General features: G+C 40.0%; 1 pseudogene; it reads right to left on the bottom strand.

The window, feature by feature from the left end:
- Positions 1-13,688: 13,688 nt before the first annotated feature.
- On the bottom strand, positions 13,689-15,144 carry LOC100339196 (NIF3-like protein 1 pseudogene; annotated as a pseudogene).
- Between the last annotated feature and the right edge of the window lie 12,660 nt (positions 15,145-27,804).

The following is a 27,804-nucleotide window of genomic DNA, read 5'->3' as shown; positions in this document are numbered from 1 at the left end:
TGCAGATTTTACAGTCTCAATTTTGCTAACATACGTATATTTTGTCACAGTAAATTTATAAAATATGTTTCAAGATTTGTACTGCCTACACATGCAAACAAAAGTATATAGAATAAACACAGCCTTCTCTACCAGATCACTTAAAGCACTGTAAAAACATATTGTAATTGATTAATTTTTAAAAGAAAACTTCTTAGAATTCCACATTCCTCAATTATCACCAACTTTTCTATTGCCTTGCTTAGTAAAACTGTTTTAAGTTCTCTGAACTTAACCATATCAGTCAAAATTCTATAGCAACCATCTATTGAAATGGTTCCTTAACAAATTCAATTATCAGCTAGCTGTAAAGCATTCAAGGTCATTGATATAGTGAAATATTTTCTTGCATTGACCCAGGGGAGATACAATCCTGTTTTATTTCCAGAAAAGTTGTCACTGCTAACATTTTTGCAAAAGAAAATGACGGATTTAGTTTACCTTTTTTTATCCTGATCACATAAACAGTTTTCATCATTCACTTGTAGCAGACTCCTGTATTAAAATCAATTAACTGAGCATTTCATTTAAAAAAAAAAAACAATGAAGAAAAGCAATTAGCCTACTAATATAGACTGCATCTGTTGGTGAACTAAAGGTAGATATTTCTCGTCTCTGGAAACATTTTTGAGGTAAACTTGATAGGATTTGTTTACAGACAAGAGAGGAGTTGTTAAAGAGAGATTAATCAAGAATTGCACTGTGGGCCAGTGCTGTGGCTCACTAGGCTAATCCTCCACCTGCAGCACTAGCAGCCCAGGTTCTAGTCCCAGTTGGGGCACTGGATTCTGTCCCGGTTGCTCCTTTTCCAGTCCAGCTCTTCGCTGTGGCCCAGGAGTGCAGTGGAGGATGGCCCAAGTGCTTGGGTCCTGCATCCGCATGGGAGACCAGGAGGAAGCACCTGGCTCCTGGCTTCAGATCAGTGCTGCATGCCAGCTGTAGTGGCCATTTGGGGGATGAACCAATGGAAGGAAGACCTTTCTCTCTGTCTCTCTCTCACACTGTCTATAACTCTCTCTGTCTCTCTCACTGTCTACTCTGCCTGGCAAATAAATAAATAAATAAATAATTGCACTGTGGATCTCAGCAGAAGTTGCCATTAACTCACATAGGGAAAACTACCTAAGGGACAGGTATGAGAAAGAATAACATTAATAATATTTTGGACCTGTTGGGATTTAAATACACAATAGATAATCAAAGAGAGGTCTCAAGTAGGCAGTGTGATATACCGATCTGAAATTAAGGAGGGGTTCCTGGGCTGGAGATACAAATTTGGAAACCATTAGTACAAACAAGGATGTAAAAGTCATTAGAAAGAATATCAAAGATTGAGCTCTACAGCACTTCTGTTTAAAAAGGAGGAGATGAGAAAAAATCAAAAGAAACAGGCTATTATGGATACACTAGAAAAGCAATAGGAAAGCCAGGTGAGTTATAGTTTTAATACTTATTTCAGAATGTTTATGAGTGATAATGACCAGCATTTTCCATTTTTGATTTTTGAATGACAGCTGTTCTAACTGGGGTGAGGGGACTCACACTGTAATTTGTATTTGCATTTCCCTGATGGCAGTGATCCTGGAGTTTTTTCATCTGTCTATTGGCCTTTTTTTTTTTAAGATTTATTTATTTATTTCAAAGTCAGAGTTACACACAGAGAGAAGGTGGGGGAGGCTTCCACCCACTGGTTCGCTCCCCAAATGACTGCAATGGCCAGAGCTGAACCAGTCTGGAGCCAGGAGCCAGGAGCTTCTTCTATGTCTCCCATGTGGGTGCAGGGGCCCAAGGACTTGGGACATCTTCTACTGTTTTCTGGGCCATAGCAGAGAGCCAGGACTTGAACCAGCACCCATATGGAATACAGGTATTGCAGGTGGTGGCTTTACCTGCTATGCCACAGTACTGGCCCTATGTTGGCCCTTTTTATTTCATCCTTTGAAAATGCTGGTTCCTGCCTTGGCACATTTTTAACTGGATTATTTTGTTGTTGTTGAGTTTCTGGAACTCCTTATATATTCTTGATATTAATCCTTTATTGGATGCATAGTTTCCAAATATTTTCTCTCATTGTTTTGATTACCTCTTCACTTTGTTAATTATTTTCTTTTTTGTGAAACAATTTCTTGGATTGATGTAATCACATTAGTCTATTGGTGTTTGTTTTATTATTTGTGCTTCTGCTATCTTATTCAAGAATTCACTGCTTAGGCCAATAGCCTTTCCCCTATGTTGTTCATCAGTAATGTGATGGTTTCAGGTATTGGGTTTAGATCCTTGATCCATTGTGATTCTTGTATAGGGAGTAAGATATAGGTTTGATTTTGAACTACAGCAGTGGAAATCCAACTTTCCAAACATCATTTATAGAAGAGACAGAATTCATTTCTAAAATATTTATTTATTTATTTATTTAAAAGACAGAGATATGGGGTGGGGGAGAGATAGAGAGACAGAGAAAGAGATTTTCAGTCTGCTGTTTCTCTCCCCAAATGGCTGCAATTGTCAGGGCTGGGCCAGGTAAAATCCAGAAGCACAGAGCTCCTTCTGGGTCTCTCACATGGGAGCAGGGACCCAAGGTGCATTAGAACAAAGGTGGATTGGAAATGGAGCAGCTGAGGCTTGAACCAGCACCCAGATGGGATGCAGAAACTGCAGGTGGAAGCTTGACATTCTATGCCCCAGAGCCAGCCCAGAAGCAGCTGAATTTTATCAAACTTTGAAGGAAGAACTGATCCCCATTCTTAAATTATTCAAAACAATTGAAAGGGATAAAATCAATCCAAATTTATTCTTTGAGACAAGAATTAGCTCAATTACAAAAGCACAGAGATGCAATAAATAAGAACTACATACCAATATCCATAATGGACATAGATTCAAAATCCTCAACAAAATGGTATGAAATACGCCAATAAAATCATCAATAATACATCAATAAGACCCCAAGTAGAATTTATTCAAGGGATTCAGGGGTAGTTCAACATATGCAAATGAATAAATATGTTATTTAAAATCAATAAAATGAAAGATAAAGTCATTTGATTTTCTCGATAGATGTAGAGAACCATTTGATAAAATGACATCCTTTCATAATAAAAAACTCTTAAAATTTGGGATAGAAGAAGCATACATTGACACAAAGCAATATATGACTAAACCACAGGCAGCATCATATTGAATGAGGAAAAGCTGTGAGGAATTTCACTAAGTCTGGAACCAAAGATGACCATTTTCATTATTATATTTTCAGTAGACTTCTGAAAGTTTTAGTCAGGCATTAAGAAAAAAAAAAAGGTGATACAAGTTGGAAAGGAGGAATTCCAATTATCCCTGTTTGCAGATAATATAATCCTTTATATACAGGAACCAAAAGACTCCACTAAGAGACTATTAGAACTCATAATAGAATTAAGAAAATTTTCAGGATGTAAGATCAACACACAAAAAACCAGAGTCATTCTTATACATGAACAATTCTCTGCCTGAGAAAGAACTGTAAGATTAGGCCCATTCACAGTAGAAAAAAAAAAAAGACCCTTGGGATAAATTTAATCAAGAATGTGAAAGATCTCTACAATGAAAATTATAAAACCTTAATTAAAGAAACAAAAGACATAAAAATGGGAAAAATCTTTCATGTTCATAGAATGGAAAAAGTAATATCATCAAAATGTCCATACTACCCCAAGGAATTGATTGAGTCAAAGCAATCCTAATCAAAATACCAAGGACATTCTTCACAATTATGGAAAAAAACTGATTTTAAAGTTCATATGGAAAAAAAGAAGACCCCAATTACTCAATTTTAAGCAGAAACGAAGCTGGAGGCATCAGAATACCAGATTCCAAGACATAATCGAGGTCTGCTGTAATCAAAACAGCCTAGTACTGGAACAAAATAGACATGTAAACAAATGGGACAGAATAGAACCCCCAGAAATGAACACACACATTGACAACCAACTAACATTTGACAAATGAGCTAAAATCACTCCCTAGATGCAAATATTTTGGAAGACAAATGAGGAAGCTATTTTGGAGAAGAGTTTTCTGTTGAGAACAATACTACTGACAGGTTATATTAAATGACATTGAAGAAATGACCTCTAATTTTATAAAAATAACTGTCAACCTGGAGAGAACAAACTTTGATTGGTCAGGGGACTGGAAATTACTGGAATGAGTTAAGGACTAAAGGAAAAGGATATTTGAGACAATGCGTAAAGACAGTCCTTTCACAGTCATCATTGCTGAGTGACATAATCATACTCAATCTAATTTTACTTTATCTGAGTTTTCCAATCTTTAAATAACAGTTACAAATTATATTGGCAATATTTCAAAGCTTTTATACTGCGAAATGAATATATAGCAGTAACAGGCAGATCAAGGTACTAAATGATACACATCTAAAGCTAAAGAATAAAACGACCTCTTCAAAATTCCCAAATATGTATTATGTATACTATTTATCATCTTGCTTAGATTTGTAGATACCATAAAATGTTTGAAAATCTTAAAGACTTGGTAGTTCTACCCTAGTCAAATATAAAATTTCTTAATCATATTTAAATTTTGAATTACTTAAAAAATAAAAGAAAAAAAGCAGAAAGAAACCTTATTTTATAATTAAAGATTTGAAAGTTTTATTTGAATTTTCACTTGAAAAATGTGGTGTGGCACACATTGGTATCCGTAAAATGGGTAATAACATGCATGCAAGATATTCTGAAAAAAACAAGATTCACCTCTTTTTGTAAATAAAGATTCATTGGAAATCAACCACATCTATTTACTTAAATCCCTTTAACTCAGGAACCTCATAGTACAAATTTTCTCAGATGTTGTCACAGGCTTGTTCTGGCTTTACTTGCAGCTGAGTATAGAGAATTATAATTCTTTTTTAAAGATTTTATCTATTTGAGAGTTAGAGTTACAGACAGTGAGAAGGAGAAACAGAGAAGAAAGGTCTGTCCACTGGTTCACCCCCTAGATGGCCACTGCAGCTGGAGCTGTGCCGATCTGAAGCCAGGAGCCAGGAGCTTCTTCTGGTCTGCCAATGGGTGCGGGGACCCAAGGACTTGGGCCATCTTCTACTGCTTTCCCAGGCCACAGCAGAGAGCTGGATAGGAAGTGGAGCAGCCGAGACCTGAATCGGCACCCATATGGGATGCCAGTGCTTCAGGCCAGGGCATTAACCCACTGCACCACAGTGCTGGCCCGAGAATTATAATTCTTAAAAACATAGAGCTGCTGAAAACCCAATGAGAGCATTTCAGGAATGGAAAGCAAAGACACTGTGGCAAAAAAAATGATCTACATGAAGAATCTCTGTGAGTGAGATCCCAGTAGAAAGAAGGGGCCATCGAAGAAGGATGTACTTTTCTCTTAAGGGAGGAGAGAACTTCCACTCTGCTTATGGCCTTGTCTAAATACTGACAGAGTTTGTGGACTCAAAATGCTTCCATAGCCTTGGCAGCGCATGACAAGAGCCTCAGGTGATCACTGACATCATAAATAAGAGTGTCAATTGTTCAATCAACAACAGGAGTCACTGTGCACTTGCTCCACATGTAGAACTTCTGTCCTTAATGAATTGTACTATGAGAATTAATAGTATAACTTGTCTTCAAACATTACTTTGTACTTTGTGTGTCTGTGTGGGTGCAAACTGTTAAAATCTTTACTTAGTATGAAGTTGATCTTCTGTATATAAAGATAATTAAAAATTAATCTTAATGATGAATGGGATGGGAGAGGCAGTAGGAGGTGGGATGACCTAGGGTTGGGAGGGTGGGTATGGGGAAAAGAATTGCTATATTCCAAAAGTTGTACCTATGAAATTTATATTTCTTAAATAAAAGCTTTCTTAAAAAATAAAGATATAGTGTGTGTTCCCTAAGAAGCTAAAAGGGCCTGATATCTTTCAGACTAACCTTAGCATTTAAAGCTCTGACTTTGAAATTGAATGATGACTACATGTGCTTGAAGATCCTCCCTCTTAGTTCCTTTTCAGTACATGTGGCTCAGGTAATCCCTGAGTGGGAAAAGAGAGTTTCAAATTCTAACTTTCAAGTTGGATTGTGGAATTAGGGGTTGCCACTGATCTGAAAATAACTGCAGTGCAGCTGTCCTCCTACCACTGATTGTTTTGTACCAGTCAAATCCTGCACTTGGAGACTACATGTATCCAACGTTCTCCCTTTGTGTATCTATCCCTTTGGGTATGTGCAGCCATATCTGTCCCTCTTTTTTTAAAGATTGGTTTACTTACTTAATTGAAAGGCAGAGTTACAAAGAGGGAGGGGGAAGAAAAAGAGACAGAGATCTTTTTTTTTTTAATTTTCTATAATTTTATTAGCTAAAGGGAAAAATAAATTTAAATTTCTTAACAAGAGATCTTTATACATCTGTCAAAAGTGAGGTTCACATATTTAAGACCCATATAAATCATCTTTGGAGCATGATACATAGAGTTATCAATGTGAAATGAATATTGGTTGCATGCTAAATACCCATCATACGTGGGTGCCTGCCTTTGTGATGAATTATTATTAATGATGGCAGAAGTAATACTCATCAGGAATGCAAACTACAGAATGCAGGAATAATAGTAGGGATTTCTTGGTATCTAATGACATCTATTAAAATGTATAATTATAAATCATGATAGGATGTTCCACAGATCTAAACAAAGGTTTTTTTTTTTTTTATAAAGATTTGTTTGTTTGAAAGACAGAGTGACAGAAAATGAGAAAGGCAGAGACATAAAGAGAAAGAAAGGTCTTCTATTTACTGGTTTACTCCTCAAATGTCTCCAACAGCCAGGTCTAAGTCAAGAGTCAGGAGCTCCAACAGGGTCTCCCACATAGGTGGTAGGAACCCAAATACTTGAACCATCTTCTACTACCTTCCAGGTATATTAGCAAGAAGCTAGATTGGAAGTACTGAGTATCCAGGACTCAAACCAAGCACTCTGATATGGAATGTAGGCATCCCAACCTGTAAATTAATCTACTCTACCACCAAACCCCAATAAAGATGCTTTGAGTCCTCCTAGAAACTCATTATTTGATTCCAACATGTATTTCCAAGAAGAAAACATACACATTGAGAAATAGTATTGAAATTTGAACACTGAACCAATATCACATTCCTTGGCAAGAACAATTTGGGGTTCATGTTTGAAATTATGATTTTCCTATGATTCTTGACACATGTAGCAAACCTCCAGCAGCATTTAGAAATATCCCCATGTTCTCTCAGTTTCAGCTTCTTGGGAGATGACGGTTCCTTTTTGTACATGCTCAAATGCCTTTCACGTTAAAAAAATTTACTTGATTACATTTGAGGGAGTCCATCTTTTCCAACTGATTAATCTATTGTTTCCATATTGAATTTCATCTTAATTTGTCCAATAGAAGAATTGTTTCTAAAATGCACTTTAAAAGATTTTCTCCAAGATTCTCCTTCGTAAATTTTGTGTAAGCCATGGAATCTATCTTTTTTTTTAACTTTTATTTAATGAATATAAATTTCCAAAGTACGATTTATGGATTACAATGGCTTCCCCCCATACCATCCCTCCCACCCACAACCCTCCCCTTTCCCACTCCCTCTCCCCTTCCATTCACATCAAGATTCATTTTCGATTATCTTAATATACAGAAGATCAGCTTAGTATACATTAAGTAAGAATTTCAACAGTTTGCTCCCACACAGAAACATAAAGTGAAAAATAATAGATGATTTTTTTTAAATGATGATGAAATCAGATCAGACCTATTGTCATGTTTAATCCCAGTGAGAGTCAAGTTGGGAGTTGATAATTTCTTTTTTTTTTTTTTTTTTTTTTTACAGAGGATCAGTTTAGTATGCATTAAGTAAAGATTTCAATCGTTTGCACCCCCATAGAAACACAAAGTGAAATATATTGTTTGAGTACTCGTTACAGCATTAAATCTCAATGCACAGCACATTAAGGACAGAGATCCTACATGAGGAGTAAGTGCACAGTGACTCCTGTTGTTGACTTTACCAATTGACACTCCTGTCTATGGCATCAGTAATCTCCCTATGCTCCAGTCATGAGTTTCCAAGGCTATGGAAGCCCTCTGAGTTCTCCGATTCTTATCTTGTTTAGACAAGGTCATAGTCAAAGTGGAGGTTCTCTCCTCCCTTCAGAGAAAGGTACCTCCTTCTTTGAAAACCTGTTCTTTCCACTGGGATCTCACTCACAGAGATCTTTTGCCAGAGTGTCTTGGCTTTCCATGCCTGAAATACTCTCATGGGCTTTTCAGCCAGATCTGAATGCCTTTAGGGCTGATTCTGAGGCCAGAGTGCTATTTAGGACATCTGCCATTCTATGAGTCTGCTGAGTAAGAGATCTTAAATTAAAAAAAAATACAGCCCCAATTAAATATATCCACTATGGCCTTTTTTATGAAATGCATTTCTCATTCTCATAAGCTCCATATTTTTCAAGATTTTTACAACTGTTAACCTGCTTATATTTTCATAGTATGAAAATCATTGGTGTTCATTATTTTCTTTGCTTGAGTTGAGATCCAAATACTTGAAGAAAGAAACTATTATGGCAAATTAGGTGCAGTTTTTATGCTTGAGAGATTTCAGTATGCTGTGTATATTCAAACTGCTACAGCTTCACGCCTCCTGCTTCTGAAGCAGTGTATGCTGAGTGCTTGAGAGAGACTGGAATACATTTGCATGTGTATTTTCATATAAATATGTAACTTCCTTTACACTCTATGTTGCTAAGTCATGATTCACATGTGTTGTTACTAATAATGGGCCTTGTAATCTTTGAACCATTTGCAAATAATAAATATGTACTGCTGCATATTAGTAATATTTACTTTTCTTATATTTACTTCTCTTTTGTAAAGACTATTATACATTCTTATGTAATATTTGATGCATACAAAAGAATATAATTGATATGCTGAGATATAAAACACAATAAACTAGCACTCCAAATCACTTAAGATTAGCACTGTATTTGTTTTTGGCAAGTGCTTGTTCTTTTATTATATATATATAATAAAATAAATATTACATAACATATTAATATAATAATGAATATAATATATAATTATATAAATATAATAAAATATATTATATATATAAAACCTTGTACATTTGGGAAAAAATTCCTTAAATGACATCTGATTTCCTGTTTATTCTACTTTACTGAGCTGGCATTGAAAGGGATCTCAGCATTTATTCAATCCTCCCACTACTGGCACTTGTGAAGAGCATTGTGTTTATAAAATGAAAGCAGCATTCCCACCTGAAAACATAAAATGTTGCAAAAAAGGGATCTTTTCTGTAATGGAAAAAAGTCTGGGAGACATCTGCTGGAAAGGAATGAAAAGCACAAGCGAACTCCACCTCTTACTGAACTGGGCAGGTTTTGCTATTGAGTTCCTCGGTTTTCATGAGCTTACAGTGTCAGCAGCAAATGATAACATCAGTCACAACACCCATTTTATATTATATGAATTCATGGTTGAAAGAACTCTCTACAAATAGTTTTGTCAAAATATTGTGGTTGCTACCAAAATTAAGCATCTAAAAATGAAACCATCTAAACCTTAAATTATGTATTTAAAATAAATACTCAGGTGAATTTTTACAAACAGCATTTCAGTTACTGTCGCTCCCCCTCTTCGCGGAAGAACGACACAGGACCCTGCGCTGTTCTTTTGTCTGCTCGGCCCTTCCCGGGTTTGCTGCTGGTTCTTCCTGGGTTGGCTACCGTCCCTTCCACCTCCGTGGAAGGGCGGTTCCCCCTGCCACATTCCCCACTTCCGCGGGGGAGCGGCACACTGCCGGCCGGCTCTCTCGGGGGCTGACAGGTGTTCCTTCAGGTAGATGTTCCCCTTAGATGTTCCTGGTGCATATTGTCTCTCTCCTCCTTTATAGTCCTCTTCCACCAATCCCAACTCGGCTGCCCACACGCCGAGTACGCTGCTCTCCTCCAATCAGGAGTAGGTCCTACAGTTTATTGGTTGAACTGGAGGCAGCTGCGTAGAAGCTGTTTTCTCCTCTCCCAGCGCCATATTGTGGGAGAGCAGATGCATAGAATAAGTCTTAATTCCAGTAACTTAGTCTAGTCCGGGTTGCTCCCCACAAGTTACTCTGGGTAAATACAGTAAATCTCTATAATTCCATAGCATCTGGTTTCAAAGTCAACACAAAGTCAGAAAATTAAGCTGCCATGTACACAATAGTGAATCCATTCAAGAAACCAGTGCTGCTTGCTATGAGGCAAGTGGTGGGAGCAAGCCAGGAGTGGGGGCAAGGACGCATCAGCACCCTGTCCTGCAGCACAGACTTTGGCACCTGGGGAAATCTGGCAGAGCCTGGCAAGATGAGGCACCCCCAGCCTCCAGGACCTGCTTGGAAGCTGAGATACCTCGGCCAGCCCCAGAGTTCTTGGGTCTAATCTCAGAGATGGACCCCATTGCTGATCTTGATGCCTTCAATTCCAGCATCTAAGGCAGCCCACAAGGTGGCCAATGGTCCAGGTGACTTCCTGTGTCCCCATGCCAACCCACTTCCCAAAGCCAATGCACCACACAAAGATAAAAAGATAAAGTTATTTTAAAATGGGCAGTTTTGAGAGCAGGTGCAAAGTCACAGCACCATTAAATCACAAACAGATTTAGGTTTGCTCACTGTTTCTCAGTCCTACCTTTCCTCTCTGCTCCCATGACTGCATATTTTTCTGCTATTCTGATGGGGAAAAATGCAAAATGCCTGTTTTCTCTTTTGTGGTTTGAAGAGTTATTTAGGGCCAGCACCATGGCTCACTAGGCTAATCCTCCACCTTGCGGCGCCTGCACACCGGATTCTGTCCTGGTTGCCCCTCTTCCAGGCCAGCTCTCTGCTGTGGCCAGGGAGTGCAGTGGAGGATGGCCCAAGTGCTTGGGCCCTGCACCCCATGGGAGACCAGGAGAAGCACCTGGCTCCTGCCATCGGATCAGCGTGGTGTGCCGGCCACAGTGCACCAGCCACGGTGGGTATTGGAGGGTGAACCAATGGCAAAAGGAAGACCTTTCTCTCTCTCTCTCTCTCTCTCTCTCTCTCTCTCACTATCCACTCTGCCTGTCAAAAAAAAAAAAGAGTTGTCTAGAGCTGGACTTGGGATCAAATCCAAGGTTTTCTTTTTCTGTGGAGTGTTGTAGCCATTACATCTATGTGCTTGACTGTGAGCATCACTTTTCCAGGCCTTCCTGAGAGGGTGCAGTTTATTTTCACAAGTACTACTCAGATATTATCTTTCATCATAGAGCACAGCCACTGTTGGCATTCAGCTCATTTTTTTATCTGTAGACAATAAAATTCATTTGACCTGCTTTCTATATTTGATTTTTCCACTTAATATGTTTCAAATGATACATTTTCAGCATTTTGTTTGCTTTCCTCCTATAACAAAGTTTACACTAGGACTGGAGGGCCAATCCATGGCAGTTACTCATAAAGCCTCTATTAGACTTCAATAACTGACTGATGTTTTCTGAATTTTTTTTGCCAAGTTGCAGTTTTTCCTCATCCTAAGCCACAAGCCTTCCCATATGTATCACCACAGTGACACCTAGAAGTTTAACAACAATTTGCTTGAAAATGGGGTGTTTTCAGAATTGGTGACTAATGATGGCACCATTCAAACACAAAAGGGCTTGGGCTCTCTTTCTGTTTCTCTGACCATTTCAGTTACTCAAGTGTATATAAACCCTGACAGCTCATGTGAATGCAAATTCTGCCATTTAGGGTTAAAAGTAAGTGTACGACTAGATACAGGATGAGTGTTACGGTTAGTATTAGGACTAGGATGAGAGCTAGGATTGGTGTTAAGGTTTAGAATGAGTGCTATTATTAAGGCTATTGTTAGGGTTGGGGTTAGGGTAAGATTTAGAGCTAGGTTTATGTTTAGTGTCGGTGTTAGTATTAGGCTTATGGCAAGAGTCGGGGCTAGTTTTAGGATTAGGGTTCTGTTAAGTTTAGGCTTAGGTCTAGATTAGATTAAAAGCCATGGTTAGGGTTATGGTTAGGGCTAGCTTAGGGTTAGGGCTACACATAGAGTTATGTTTAGCTTTAGGGTTAGAATAAGGATTAGGTCTAGGACTAGTGTTATATTTAGGATTAGATTTGTGATTAGAGTTACAGATAGGGTTAAGACTATTGTTAGGCCTAGGGATAGAGCTAGGATTAGGGATAAGTTTAGGTGTAGGGCTAGGGATAGAGTTAGAGCTGTGGTTTTATATACATTATATATAATATATATTTTTTATATATGGTTATAAATATATATGGTTATATATGGTTATATATCTATATGTAATATAGAGTGAGAGCTGTTGTTATATATAATGTACAGTTATAGTTGAAGTTAGGGTCATCATCACTAGGATGAAGCTTAGTCTTTGGTTAGCATGATGGTTAGTTTAAGGCTAGTGTTAGATATAGCATTAAAATTAGCTTCAGGACTATGTTCAAGTTCACACTGAATGCTAGTTTGTTTTAGGGTTAGGCCTAAGCAGAAGGATAGGATTAGTGTTGGGGAGAGATTTAAAATTAGTTTAAGATTAGGGTTATATTTAGTTCTATGGTAAATTTTAGAGTTAGAGCCAGAGTTAGGAATATGGTTAGAGCTTGTGTGATAGTTAAAGTTAGGACTATGGATAGGTTTTAGGCCAGGGTTAGGGTTAGGGTTAGGGTTAAGGCAGGGTTAGGTTTAAGTTTTGGTATTAGTGTTAGGGTTAGAGTTGGGGCTAATATTAGGATTAAGGTTAAGACTTGAGTTATTAAGGCTAAAGTTAGGGATAGGATTAGAGTTTAGATTGGGTTAAAGCACCATGTTGGGATACAATTAGGATTTTGGCTAACTATAGAGTGAAGGCAAGGTTATGGTTAAGATGAGGGCCAAATTTAGGGTTAATGCTTTGTCTAGGGATAGACCTAGTATTAGGCTTCAGAATCGGTTTAGATCTAGGATTAGGGTTAGGGTTAGGACTAAGGCTAGGGCTAGGGCCAGGGTAAGGATTAGGGCTTGGACTAATATTATTAATTTGGTTTATTTTTATAAATTGAAAAGCAATAAAGACATAGTAATATGAATAGCAATCATATTTTTAAAAATTCCTCCTAATAAATCTCATGTTGATTCTAAAACTGAGGTGAAAGACTGGAATTTAGGTGGATCTACAGAACTGGACACAGAGACAGACCATATCATCCCAAACTGGCTACTGCCTAAAAATTGGTGTTCAATTCCAAGTTTTAAAGGACATTTTAAAACTAACCTATGGCAGAGACATCTAGGTTAACATATCCCAACTATAATTAAACTAAGGAGAGAATTACTTGGTTACTTCCCAAGAATCTTTAGTAAACTGATTTTAGTTGATCTTTCTTAATATTTGCTCTTCATTATGGTAGTTCAGTTATTTCCTTATGAACTAGAAAACATTTGTTGAACCAGATAAACTAGAAAAGATAATATAAGGGCAGTTCAAAAGGTTTGCAGAAAAAGGACTTAAAAGTTGTTTATGTTGTGAATTTTTTAATCTATGCAGTTTTCTCAAAATAAACATTTCCATGAACTTTTTGAAGCATCCTCATACATCTTAAGATACTCTTCCAGAATGATACATCAACTCCACTGACTCATGTTACACATCCACATGAGTGGAGATGCAATCTGTAGGTTGTATCATCTTGATGTTTCTGTATGCCTCATACCACACAAAGAAGATCCCTGTCTGTCTCTGACAAGATAATATTAATCTTATTCTCCAAGTGGGCACCCAGAATATCACAAAGGTCAGAAAGAAAGCCTCATTCAGTGTTACTGTGTTCACAGAGGATGGCATTTATTCCTTAGGAAGTAGCATCCAGACCATCATAATGGGACATCCCACCCATGAGGTACAGGTCTGCTTCCACATCCTGCAGGATGCTGCTCCCAGAACCAGCACACAGGGCCACAGCTTTGACTCACGATGCTAAGGTCCTTCCTACCCCAAGAGCTAATATGAGTTAGTTTGAGGTGTCTTTTGATTTGCTCAATCATGGTTGCCAGGGCAACAGATTCATCCAGGGTGCATGATCGACCTATTCCAGTATGTAGAGCAAAGGCTTCTGCAGTGACACAATTTCAGTTCTGTGGTAAAGTTATCTGTTTTGAGAGAGCTGAGCCACCACCTGCATCAAAGACTTCTCAGTACAATTCAGGCTGATCCTTGTTTTTCTCCTCATCAATCCTAGCAGAAAAAGAAGTGACAGGAGCACCTTCAACTTCTCTCACTGCAGACACAACTTTGTCCATATCTTGGGTATGCTTAATGTTGAATTGTACTCAGTGGTTCCCTCTATAGGATAGCCATGAGCTTTGGAAGGATATATATGTCTGGATGTGTAGGCTCCAAGCCCTTTGGAAAACCAGTTTTTCAATCCCTGGGGTGCAGCATCATAGGCTGTGTGAAGAGAGTAGATGCCAACTCTGTTCTCCAAAGCCCAGAACACCAGGCGCTCCTTTCAGGAAATCCAGGTAATATGCTTTATGTGTAGGAAGATAGGTGGAAGGCAGGAAAAGATGAGATCTGCCTTCTTATGCAGAGCCTCCTCCATCACCTGCTCAGTCAAGTCATTGGTCAGGAAGAGTGTATTTATAGTTTGTGGTGGGCTTGGTTCCACCAGCAATCCAACATTGTCCCAACTCTCAGCAGAGGACAGGGATGCAAAGTCATTCAAGGAGGAAATGAGAGTCTTCAGACCCATGAAGGAACAGGAAGAATTGCAGTTCAGAGATTACATAAACCAGACTATCATGGGGACCAGGCGTAAGCAAGATGACAACATACAGCAATTTTTGGAGAAAACTCAATTTGAGTCCAGGTACATCTCCACAGCCTTTAATCTGTCTTTTTACATTGGCTTTTGTTTTCTAAACATCATTTTTCAAGTTGTTGCATATTTGGATTGCAGAACAGTTTGTAAGACGAATTTTTAACGTGCATTGCTAAAAATGTTCTGAGTGAAGCTAATTGTCAACTTTATTAAGGAGGATTGCTTTCTGTCCACCTAGTGTAAAAATGAAATCAAGTAATGAATAAAATGAGTTTACAAATTTAAAGGCAAAGAAACAGAAAGATCTGAAATTAGACCTGATAGAAAATGAGGAGTCCAACAAAAATCCCATTATGTTGATTTAAGACATGGCTGGCCTGTACTAATACCATATACAAATAAAAAAGAATGAATGCTGCAGGATTCATTTGAGATTCATCAAATGTGAGGTATTATTTGAACAGCTACAAAGAAGCATTCAAGATGGAGAAGGAACTATAGTCTAAAGGTCATGGACGATGTTCATACTGGAAAGAGAAGTGTCTGATTACAGATGGGAAAATCAGTCAGGCAGAATCAGAGATTGGGATGAATGGGAGATTAGAGGGAATACCTAGATGGGTAATGTTAAGGAGAATGCAGATGGCTTCAGGAGGAAAATACAAGAAACCATCAGTAGAGTTATGATAGAAACAGAGGAATTACCAGGGGAAAATCATATATAGTACTTTCAAATATGACAAAGAAAAACATTTAAATGGGCATTATACATTTAGTGTAGTGGTTATGATGCTTTTTTTTTTTTTTTTTGACAGGCAGAGTTAGTGAGAGAGACAGAAAGGTCTTCCTCCCATTGGTTCATCCCCAAATGGCCACCACGGCTGTCGCACTGTGCCAATCCAAAGCCAGGAGCTAGGTGCTTCCTCCTGGTCTCCCATGTGGTTACAGGAGCCCAAGCACTTGAGCCATCATCCACTGCCTTCCCAGGCCACAGCAGAGAGCTGCACTGGAAGAGGAGCAACCTGGACAGAACCGGCACCCCAACCAGGACTAGAACCTAGAGTACTGGTGCCGCAGGCTGAGGATTAGCCTAGTGAGTCACAGCACCAGCCTATGATGCCTATTAAGATACCCTAGTTCTACTTTAGAGTGCCTGGATGTGACTTCCAGAATCAATTAACTAGGCTTCTATCACACCTCTGAGAGACTGGGACTACATTTCTGGCTCTTGTATTCAGTCTTGGCCCAGGTCTGGCTGCTGTGGGTGTTGAGGAATGAATTAATGCAAAAAAGTGTTCTCTCTACCTATATGTCTTATTCTTCCTAGCTCCCTTTCTCTTGAAGATAAAAATATTTTTTAGACATGACAAAAGGTTCAATCAATGCAATGATTAGTGAATAGCCTTTGGCTCTGACTATAATTTATGTTACTGGTAAGGGTTTCAGGGCTTCAATTAAGACTAATTTGAGTAGGTTAAAATTCAAATGTATAATAGAATGATTTGTCTGAAAATATAACATTAAAAAGTGTCTGTGCAACCTACATTAATAGACTGAGAGAAATGAATGGAGAATTATTTAAGGCCACACAATAGATTCTGTCCTCCACACATTCCTGGTCTTATCTATATATAAGTACAGGCTCCAAAAAGCTCTCAAAGATCATACCATTTTAGCAATTCCAAAATAGCCTAAATAACCAGTTTATGTTTTTTTTTTTTTTTAATTTGACAGGTAGAGTTAGACAGTGAGAGAGAGGTCTTCCTTCTGTTTGTTGGTTAAGCCCCCAAATGGCAGCTATGGATGGCACTGTGCTGATCTGAAGCCAGGAGCCAGCTGATTCCTCCTGGTCTCCCATGCAGGTGCAGGGGCCCAAGCATTTGGGCCACCCTCCACTGCCTTCCTGGGCCACAGCAGAAAGCTGGACTGGAAGAGGAGAAATCAGGACTAAAACCCATATGGGTTCTAGTGCCCATATGGGATACTGGCACCACAGGTGGAGGATTAACCGACTAAGCCATGGCACTGACCCCTGTTTATGTTTTAACACTAGATAATTCTTGGCTCTGCAGCATATTGAGAGTTTATTTCCAGGCTTGAACTAAAACACTATGCAAAACATCATCTTTATGACTCATAAAGGTTCTGTTTCAGAATACATCTCATAGGTATTTAGCAAATTTCCTCTTAATTTTTAATTTGAAATGTAACAAATATGTCTTTTTGCTATAGCATCAGAAAGACAAGAGACTGTCTAAAGCCATACAACCCTGAACCTCCCACCCCCAATCTCATCTGATCTTGGAAACTAAGATGGGTCAGGCCTGGTTAGTACATGGATGGGAGAAAGACAAGATACTAATTTGCTCTCAGCTTACATGGCTCTATTGTCTTAGAACCATGCCAACTTTATCTTGTTCATGTGCATTCTCTAATGATGAATGTTGTGTTTGCCTTTCCATTTTAATTAACAAATTTTCATAAAGGTCCTAAAGCACAATGTAAAATGAGCTGAGGAATGATGAAGTAAGCAAGTTACTGAGATATATTAATTTCTCTGGTCTTAGAAACATGTAGACATGTGGAAGTCAATAGATCTATGCCTGGAAGAGAAAATGAAAGAAGGTGGTAGTGAGAGAACTGGTCAGGATTGTATCTACATTCTACTGTGCAAAACAAGATTATGATAGAAATGTATACAGAAAAACAGATATATAAGCTGAAGAACAAAAACAATAAACCTTCCTCTGCAAAAATAGTGTTTCACCCATGATTACAGGCTGGAAAGACATTCTTGAAAGGACACTCACAATTTATTAATTGGTGTGATTAAACACAACTTAGTTTCATGAAGACATTCATTTGCTACTGATTTTTTAAAAAAATTAAGTTAGTAAAGATAATATACTTTTAAGAATTATTACCCAAATTAATTACAGAATTCCAAAGAAAGATCACGTGTCACTAACAACTGAACAATGGAAAAATAAATCAATGATATTAACTATGTTCCTCTTAATACAGGGATACCCTTGGGATGCCATGTTAGCATGTTTCAATAGAGTATCTCCAGATTTTATATACCTAAAATTCCATAAAAAGCATGCATGTTGGAGGATTCCAAGATGGTGGAATGGGGACGCGCATATACTAGTGGTAACTAGTTTCAAAAAATGTTGAAAGTACATTACTGGGGAAGAGTTAGAGAAAACTGTGGTGGAAATTCTACAGGAGAGAAATGCCATGGATCTGTGTGGAAGATGCAGACATGCAGCATGAACACAGACACAACATGATGCCAGCAGCCAAGAGGAGGAGAAAGCACCAGCTTTGGAGAGTGAGGTGAGATCAGACTGCAGCAACCCATACCACTTGTGATGTAGACAGAGGGAGACTTTGACGTGAGCCTGGCCTGGAGCTCTGAGGGGAAAAGTGTACCCACTGGCCCAGTAAAAAAACAAGGGGGCATGTTTCTCTCACTACATTCACTAAGCAATGATGCCCAATATCAGTTGAGAGAAGGTGGGCACCATTTTGGACAGAAACAGAAGATGCAGAAGCTCTTGTGCACCTGCCCAGCACCTGGCTGAGACAAGATGCCATCTACTACCAGTACCAGTGGCAGCAGCTTGAATGTATGCAACTTGCTACTGATGGAGAGAAGGAAGCATTTGGTTGGTGGCTATTGTGCATGTGTGAGATCCAGAGATTCTAACAGAAGGAAAACTCCATGTTTCCCACTGACTTTGAGTCTGGCTGGGCAAATTCACTAGAGTCTGTGCACCCACATATTACTGAGGTCCCCCCAATCTCTCAACGTGTCACAGGCTCCAGCGCTCAAACTGTCGAGGCTCTGGGAATGTCTGCGTCTCTGTGAATGAGACAGTCTAGCAAGGTGGAGCAAATCCTCTGCAACCCTTGACAGTGGGAGCCCTGTGTGCTGAGACTGTGGAAACTGTGACTGCATAAGAAGGCACAGGATATAGCTGGTTCTCTGGGCAACCAATGTGAGCTGCTCTACAGGCACTTATCAAAAGAGAAAATTTTAAAAACCACAGGCAAGTGAAAAATGCTCACTATCACTCGTCACCAGAGAAATGCAAATCACAATCACAATGAGGTTTGACCTCACCCCTGTCAGAGTGGCTCTCAAACAGAAATCAACAATCAACAAATGCTGGCCAGAATGTGGGGAAAAGGCATCTTAATCCACTATTGGTGGGAAAATAAACTAGCACAGCTATTGTGGAAGATGTATGGAGATACCTCAGAAACTTGAACGTAGATATACCATATGACTCAGCAATCTTAATCCTGGGAATTAATCTAAGTGAAATGAAATAGGCACATGAGGGGCCAGCACTGTGGTGCAGTAGGTTAATGCCCTGGCCTGAAACGCTGGCATCCCATATGAGCACCAGTTCTAGTCTTGCCTGCTCCTCTTCCGATCCAGCTCTCTGCTATAGCGTGGGATAGCAGTGGAAGATGGCCCAAGTTCTTGGGCCCCTGCACCACATGGGAGACCTGAAGGAAGCTCCTGGCTTCTGGCTTCAGATCAGTACAGCTCTGGCCATTGCAGTCATCTGGGGAATGAACCAGCAGGTAGAAGACCTCTCTCTCTGTCTCTACCTCTCTCTGTAACTCTGTATTTCAAATAAATTAAATCTTAAAAAAAGAAATAGGCATATGAAAGAGCTATCTGTATCCTCATGTTCATTGCAGCTCAATTAACAATAGCTAAGATATGGATTCAACCTAGATGTCCATCAACTGATGACTGGATAAAAAAATGTGATACATATATATATATATGTACATAATATATATGTATATATAATAAACAACTACTCAGCTATAAAATATAATGAAATCCTTTGTTTTGCAACACAATGAATACAATCGAAAACCATTAAATTTAGTGAAATAAGCCAATCCCAAAAAGACAAATTCCTATGTTCTCTTTGATCTGTGGTAACTAATAGAGCAGCAAAAAATGGAATGTATAGGAGTGAAATTGATATTTTGAGAGTTTATGATTGTTTACAGCCCTTGTCTCTACTGCTGAACAACAGTGCTGTACTCTTTACTTAGTATAGGGTGAATCTTAAGAGTAAAAAGTCCACTGAAAGTAGATCAGTGTAGAAAGTAAGAAAAGTAGGGCTGACACTGTGGTGAGGTGGGGAGAACTGTGCCCAGTTTCAGTCCCAGAGGCTCCACTTCCAATTCAGCTCCCTGCTAATGTGCCTGGAAAAGATCAGATCACTCAGGGGCTTGGGCCCCTGCAACCACGTGGGAAACTGGGAAGAAGCTCCTGGCTCCTGGCTTTGGACCAGCCCATCTCCAGCCATCACAGCCATGTGGGGAGTAAAGCAGTGGATGGAAGATGTCTCTCTGTCTCTTCCTTCCTTTGTCTTTGTAACTTTGCCTTTCAAATAAAAAATGAATAGATCTTTAGGGAAAAATAAGACAGGGAATTAGAGAGAAAGGATGAGAGGGGATGTGTGGGTGGGAGAGAGGATAAGGTGGGAAGTATCACTATGTTCCTAAATCTGTATATATGAAATACGTGAAATCTGTTTACCTTAAATTTAAAAAATTAAAAACTGACATTTAATTTCAATAGCTGTGAAATAGAATAACTACAATAAAAAATTCTACTTGTAGGCCAAATAAATTGGAATAGTAATAAAAATGCAATATAATTTTAAAAATGGTCTGACTTTAACATGTATCATCCCAGATGATGTATGGAAAACCTAATAATACCTGGAACTGGTGCTGTGGCACTGTGGGCTGAGCCTCTGTCTGTGGTGCTAGCATCCCATATGTTACCAGTTCATGTCCTGGCTGATCCTCTTCCAATCTAGCTCTCTGCCACCTGAGAAAGCAGTGGAGAATGACCCAAGTGCTTTGACCCCTACCTTGATATAGGAGACCTGGAGGAAGCTCCTAGCCCCTAGGTTCAGACTGGCCAAGCTCCAGCCATTGTCGCCATTTGAGGAGTGAACCATCAGATGGAAGACCTTTCTCTCTGTCTCTCCCTCTCTCTGTCTGTAGCTCTACCTCTCAAATAAACAAAATCTTAAAAAAAAATCCCCAAGACAATAGTTTCAACCCTCAGGAATAGATTGACACCAATTTTGAAAGGACCTTGAGGTGATAAGTTTTATCTCTTACACTCTCTCTCACCATGTAATGACTTCTGCCAAGTTAAGTTACAGGAATATGGCCCTCTCCTGATGGGGCCTCCTGATCATGGACTTCTCATATGACTGTAAGATACACTTTTTCTTTATAAATTACACATTGTATACTGGTTTTGTAACAACACAAAATAGACTAAGACTGAAAATAGATCAATACATATTTTCTCCTCTTTAGGAAAGAGAGAAGGAAAATGGAGAGGCAGTGTGTGGCTTAGCAGGTTAAACTGCTGCCTGGAGTGCTGGCATCCTATTTGGGCACTGATTCTAGTCCTGGCTTGCTTTACTTCTGATAACTCCTTATTAACATGCCTGGAAAAGCAACAAAAGATGCCCTAAGTCCTTGAGAGTGTGCACTCACGTGGAGAATTGGATGAAGATCCTGACTGCTGGCTTCAGCTTGACCCAGCCCTGCACATAGCAGCCATTGGTGAGTGAACCAATGGATGGAATATTCTCTCTCTCTCTCTCTATCACTCTCTCTCTCCCTCTCTCTCTATTTCCCCCCTTGTCTCTTCCCCTCTCTTCTCCATAATACTGCCTATTAAATAAATAAATCTTTAAAACAAAACAGAACACTAGCTTCTGGTGGATATCATGTTAATTTAAAAAAGTGAAGGAAAATGCACAGAACTTTAGAAAGCCATGAGACTATTGAGTTTTTATTTTTAAATTTTTTTAAAGATTTATTTATTTATATGAAAGAGTTACGCAGAGAAAGAAGGAGTGGCAGAGAGAGAGGGGTCTTCTACAGGCTAGTTCACTCCCCATCTGGCTGCAACAGTTGGAGATGCACTGATATGAAGCCAGGAGCCAGGAGCTTCTTCCAGGTTTCCCAAGCAGGTGTAGGAGCGCAAGGTCTTGGGCCATCTTCTATTGCTTTCCTAGGCCATAGAGAGAGCTGAATTGGAAGTGGAGCACCTGGGACTTGAACTGGTGCCCATATGGATGCCAGCACTGCCAGCAACAGGCTTACCGGTTGTGCCACAGTACCAGCCCCATTTTTTTTCAATTTAGTTCATGTCTGTTCTCTAATGAGAATAGGGAAGGATTTTTTTAATATTTATTTTTTTATTTGAAAGCCAGATTTACAGAGAAGCAGAAGGAGAGGGAGGGAGGGAGAGGGGGAGAGAGAGAGAGAGAGAGAGAGAGAGAGAGAAGTCTTCATCTACTTGTTCACTGCCCAAATGGCTATGAACAGCCAGAGCTGAGAAAATCTGAAACCAGGATCCAGAGCTTCTCCTGGGCCTCCCCCGTGATTGCAGGGTTTCAAGGACTAGGGCCATCTTCCACTGCTTTCCAAGGCCATAGCAGAAAGCTGAGTGGGAAGTGAAGCAGGCAGGACTTGAACCAGCATCTATATGGGATTCCAGCACTGCAGGCAGTGGCTTTACCCACTATGCCACAGTGCCAGGCTCATATTATTTAGCAACCAACATAAGAAGCATACTTCAAAAAGTTTGCAGAAAGTTGAATTAAAAATAAGAGAAAACTGAAAATAAGCTGAAGAATAATTAAGTAATCACCTTACTGGAGAAAAATTAATTTTCTTTGATCTTGGAAATATATAGATGTCCTTCCTTATGACCATAACTGGAAGAGAAGATGAATGGAGAGAGTGGTGGTTGGGTTCACACTTTGATTCCAATGTGCAAAATAAAATTATTATTGAAATGAATTGGAAGTGGAGTAGCCAGGACTTGAACTGGTTCCCATATGGGATGCTGGCACTGCAGGCAGTGGGTTTACCCACTATGCCACAGTGCCAGCCCCTATGTATAAATCTTATGACATCAGTAGAGACATTATGTCATATTATCCATTCCACATGAACAGGGAATGCTGATGTGAATATGTGAAAATATTCAATCTATGCATGATGATATGAAGTATTCATGGACAAAAAATTGTGTAACTTTTAGATATAGACAGATACACATATTAAGTGATTTTGTAAAGATGAGTTTAATTGGACCAATATAAATACACTAGTCATATGCTCTGTCAGATGCAGCCACAGGATCTGCAAATGTTTGGAGTTACCAAGTTTACATCCTTAACCAGAAGACATGGTGAATGAGAATTTAGAGTCTTTTTCAATGTATGATTAAATGAATAACTACAGTGAACTGGAAAATATGAATAAAAGGTTGGTGTTATTGGAAGTGGGTCCAATAGAGGGGGGATCCCCTTGCAGTACTACAAATGAGTCATATAGAACAATAGTGTGAATAAGCTAGAAGGTGATATTCCAGATAAAATTTGCATCTGGGTGCCGCCGTAGCTCAATAGGCTAATCCTCCACCTGCGGCGCCGGCATACCGGGTTCTAGTCCTGGTTGCTCCTCTTCCTGTCCAGCTCTCTGCTGTGGCCTGGGAGTACAATGGAGGATGGCCCAAGTGCTTGGGCCCTGCACCCACATGGGAGACCAGGAGAAGCACCTAGCTCCTGGCTTCGGATCAGTGTGGTATGCCAGCCATAGCATGCCAACTGCAGTGGCCATTAGGGGGTGAACCAATGGAAAAGGAAGACCTTTCTCTCTGTCTCTCTCTCTCATTGTCCACTCTGCCTGTAAAAAAAAAAAAAATTGCATCTGATATGTACCCCTAAAGATGTACATGTTTATGATTCTGAGCTTTGAAAAGAAGTACACATGAATGCAAATTCTTGCCATGTTATATTTTGCAAGGCAATTTTGTTATATTACTAAAAGTTTGACCTACATTTCTCCTCACATGGAATTAAGAATTCAATCCAGCCAGCGCCGCAGCTCACTAGGCTAATCCTCCGCCTTGCAGTGCCGGCACACCGGGTTCTAGTCCCGGTCAGGGCACCGGATTCTGTCCTGGTTGCCCCTCTTCCAGGCCAGCTCTCTGCTGTGGCCAGGGAGTGCAGTGGAGGATGGCCCAAGTCCTTGGGCCCTGCACCCCATGGGAGACCAGGAGAAGCACCTAGCTCCTGCCATCAGATCAGCATGCTGCGCCAGCTGCAATGCGCTGGCCACAGCGGCCATTGGAGGGTGAACCAACAGCAAAGGAAGACCTTTCTCTCTGTCTCTCTCTCTCACTGTCAACTCTGCCTGTCAAAAAACAAAAAACAAACAAACAAAAAAGAATTCAATCCATAAGTAGAGGTGAAAGATTAAATAAGAAAAAATATACAAGACCCCATGGATATGATTTTAATTAAACAGCATTTGAAAAACTTGTTCTCTTGCCATAGGTCATGGGACTCCAAATCTTATTAAGTTGACATTTACCAATGCCATCTTACTAGTCAAAGTGATCAGTTTAAGCTCATAATTGATCATAAAGATAGGATTAAGTGTCAAAGGGATCACATAAATAAGATCAGTGCCTGCTAATATTAATTGATAGAATTAAAAAGCAGAGAACAATCCAACATGGGAAGTAGGATACACAGCAGACTCATAGAATCACCAATGCCCTAAACAGCACTCTGGCCTCAGAATCAGCCCTTAAGGCATTCAGATCTGGCTAAAAGGCCCATGAGAGTTTCTCAGGCATGGAAAGCCAAGACACTGTGGCAAAAAATGACCTAAATGAAAAATCTCTGTGAGTGAGATCCCGGTGGAAAGAACAGGCCATCAAAGAAGGAGGTACCTTTCTCTGAAGGGAAGAGAGAACTTCCACTCTGATTATGGCCTTGTCTAAATAAGGTCAGAGTTTGTGAACTCAAGAGACCTCCATAGCCTTGGCAGCTCATAACAAGAGCCTCAGGTGATTACTGACATCATAAATAAGAATGTCAATTGTTAAATCAACAACAGGAGTCATTGTGTACTTGCTCCCCATGTAGGACCTCTGTCCTTAATGTGTTGTACTATGAGAATTAACTGTAAAAGTAATATTCAAACAGTACTTTATACTCTCCCTGACTCCCTCTCTCTCTTTCTCTCTCTCTCTCTTTTGAAAATTCTGACTTTCAGATAAGTAAATCAATAATTAAAAAAAAAATAAAACTAAGAAAGCAGAACAGATTCAAGAAAAAAATAAATATTTTAATAAGGACTCCAGAACAGACTATAAATGTGGTACTACTGCAGTTTTGTCACTATGATGTACTAAAAGAAAAATAATGTGTATTATCATGTACTAATTTGAATGATTGATTATTGGTAATTAGAATTTAGTTTCAAATGAAAACATTTCAAGTGACAATATTCATCAGCCTAGTAGAAAAAGGTTGAAACAGGCCAGCGCCACAGCTCACTAAGCTAATCCTCCACCTGTGGCACCAGCACCCCAGGTTCTAGTTCTGGTTGGGGCGCTGGTTCTGTCCCAGTTGCTCCTCTTCCAGTCCAGCTTTCTGCTGTGGCCCGGGAAGGCAGTGGAGGATGGCCCAAGTGCTTGGGCCCTGCACCCGCATGGGAGACCAGGAGGAAGCACCTGGCTCCTGGTTTGGATCCTTGCAACGCCGGCCATAGCAGCCATTTGGGGGTGAACCAATGGAAGTAAGAACTTTCTCTCTGTCTCTCTCTAACTCTGCCTGTCAAAAAAAAAAAAAAAAAAAAGGTTGAAACAAAGCACTCTCAGTCTTACAAAGTCATGTGAATAGAAGGCATATCTGATTTATTCTAATAGGCCTTCCTAAAATTTACTAATTTTTTTCTGACAATAGTGAATTTGGCTCATCATAGAAAATTCTTTGAAGGCTCTTGTTAAAATTGTCCCTCTTTGAAAAAGTAAACTTTAGTGCATGAATCTGTGGGGAGCAACTCGGACTAGACTAAGTTACTGGAATTAAGACTTATTCTATGCATCTGCTCTCCCACAATATGGCGCTGGGAGAGGAGTAAACAGCTTCTACACAGCTGCCTTTCACCAACTTGACAAGCTGCAGGAGCTGCTCCTGATTGCAGGAGAGCAGCGTACTCGGCTTGTGGGTAGCAGAGTTGGGATTGGTGGAAGAGGACTATAAAGGAGGAGAGAGACAACATGCACCAGGAACATTATCTGAAGGAACACCTGTGCAGCCCCCGAGAGAGCCGGCCGGCAGTGTGCTGCTCCCCTGCAGAAGTGGGGAAAGTGGCAGGGGGAACCGCCCTTCCACGGAGGTGGAAGGGACGGTAGCCAACCCAGGAAGAACCAGCAGCAAACCCAGGGAGGGCCGAGCAGACAAAAGAACAGCTCAGGGTCCTGTGTCATTCCTCCACGAAGAGGGGGAGTGACAGAATCTACAAGAGGTAAATTTTTGTTTTATAGAACATTGGAAAACCAATTATGCTTAGTCTCTAATTTCTGATTTACTTTATAGAACAGAACTTATATAGAAAAAAATTTCACTTTATCTATTTTTTAAAATATTTACTTATTTGACAGAAAGTCAGGAGAGAGACAGAGAGGTCTTCCCTTTGCTGGTTCACTCCCCAATGGCCACAATGGTCAGAGCTGGGCCAATCCAAAGCCAGGAGCCAGGAGATTTTTCTGGGTCTCTCACATGGGTGCAGGGGTCCAAGCACTTGGGCCACCATCCACTGCTTTTCCAGGTCATTAGCACAGAGCTGGATTGGAAATGGAGCAGCCAAGACATGAACTGGCACCTGTATGGGATAGCAGAGCCACAGGCAGAGGCTTAATGACTGTGGCACGCACCAGCCCCCACTTTATCTAAATTTATGGTAAACCCATGAGTTGCACAACACAATTTTTTTCTTCCTTCCCTCCTTCCCTCCTTCCCTCCTTCCCTCCTTCCCTCCTTCCCGCCTGCCCGCCTGCCTGCCTGCCCGCCTGCCCGCCCGCCTTCCTTCCTTCCTGCCTGTGGGGAAATTAGGCACAGGAGGCAATTCAAAGATGGTGGCTGAAGGGAAATTAGGCACACGTGGCAATTCAAAGATGGCGCCCAAAGGAAGTAAGGTGGGTGGTGCCCAAAGTGGTTTACCTCTCTCTGCCTCTCCTCTCTCTGCGTTACTTTCATTTTTAAATAAATAAATCTTTTTTTAAAAAGTTATTTGGCATATAACCTTTACTATAAAAATCACATCTGAGCAAGGTTTTGGCTCTGGATGCAACAGATGGTCACTGGCTAAGTGGTAATTACAGTGCACTGACCTTGTCCAGATGGCAGCAGAACCCACCAGAACAGCCCCTTTTCTGTGCTGACACCACTCCATGTGCCCACTGCCCTCCTGCATGCTGCTCTTCAGCTCTAGCCTTTTAGTTTGCAACCAACCAACCACAGTTGGCTCTAATCACACACACACATCATGCTGCAAATATCACATGTTTGAGAAAGGACTTACTATTACAAGCCCACTGATGTGTGGGTCAGGGATGGCTGAGCACACCCTGGCACCTGCTCCTAAGAAGTGACACAAAGGGCCCCAGGTCTCAGAGCTTGCCCTTCGAGTGTTTACAGCATCTCTTGGTTTGGTTTGAAGTCAATTATTTCTGGGTTTTCGGTCCAGCGATCTGACAGCTACCAAGAAATTAATTCTCTCATTCCTTAATCAGGCATTTGAAACTTATTAGCAATATGTGTATTTCTACATCTTTGAATAATGACTACTTCTCTGAAGGAAACAGTGAGAGACACCAGGCAGGTTTTCTCTGGCAGGGTAAATCACACTTAGTCATATATGATTTGAATTAGTAGATCATTTTCCATTTTGACTTAAAGATCCTCCCAGTTTCTGCTTACTACATTGTACTTCAGAACTCTTTCA

Source organism: Oryctolagus cuniculus, chromosome 7 (assembly GCF_051225735.1).
Source record: "Oryctolagus cuniculus isolate XC-2025 breed Fujian yellow rabbit chromosome 7, ASM5122573v1, whole genome shotgun sequence".
Lineage (NCBI taxonomy): Eukaryota > Metazoa > Chordata > Mammalia > Lagomorpha > Leporidae > Oryctolagus > Oryctolagus cuniculus.
This window is presented reverse-complemented; position numbering and strand designations above follow the sequence as displayed.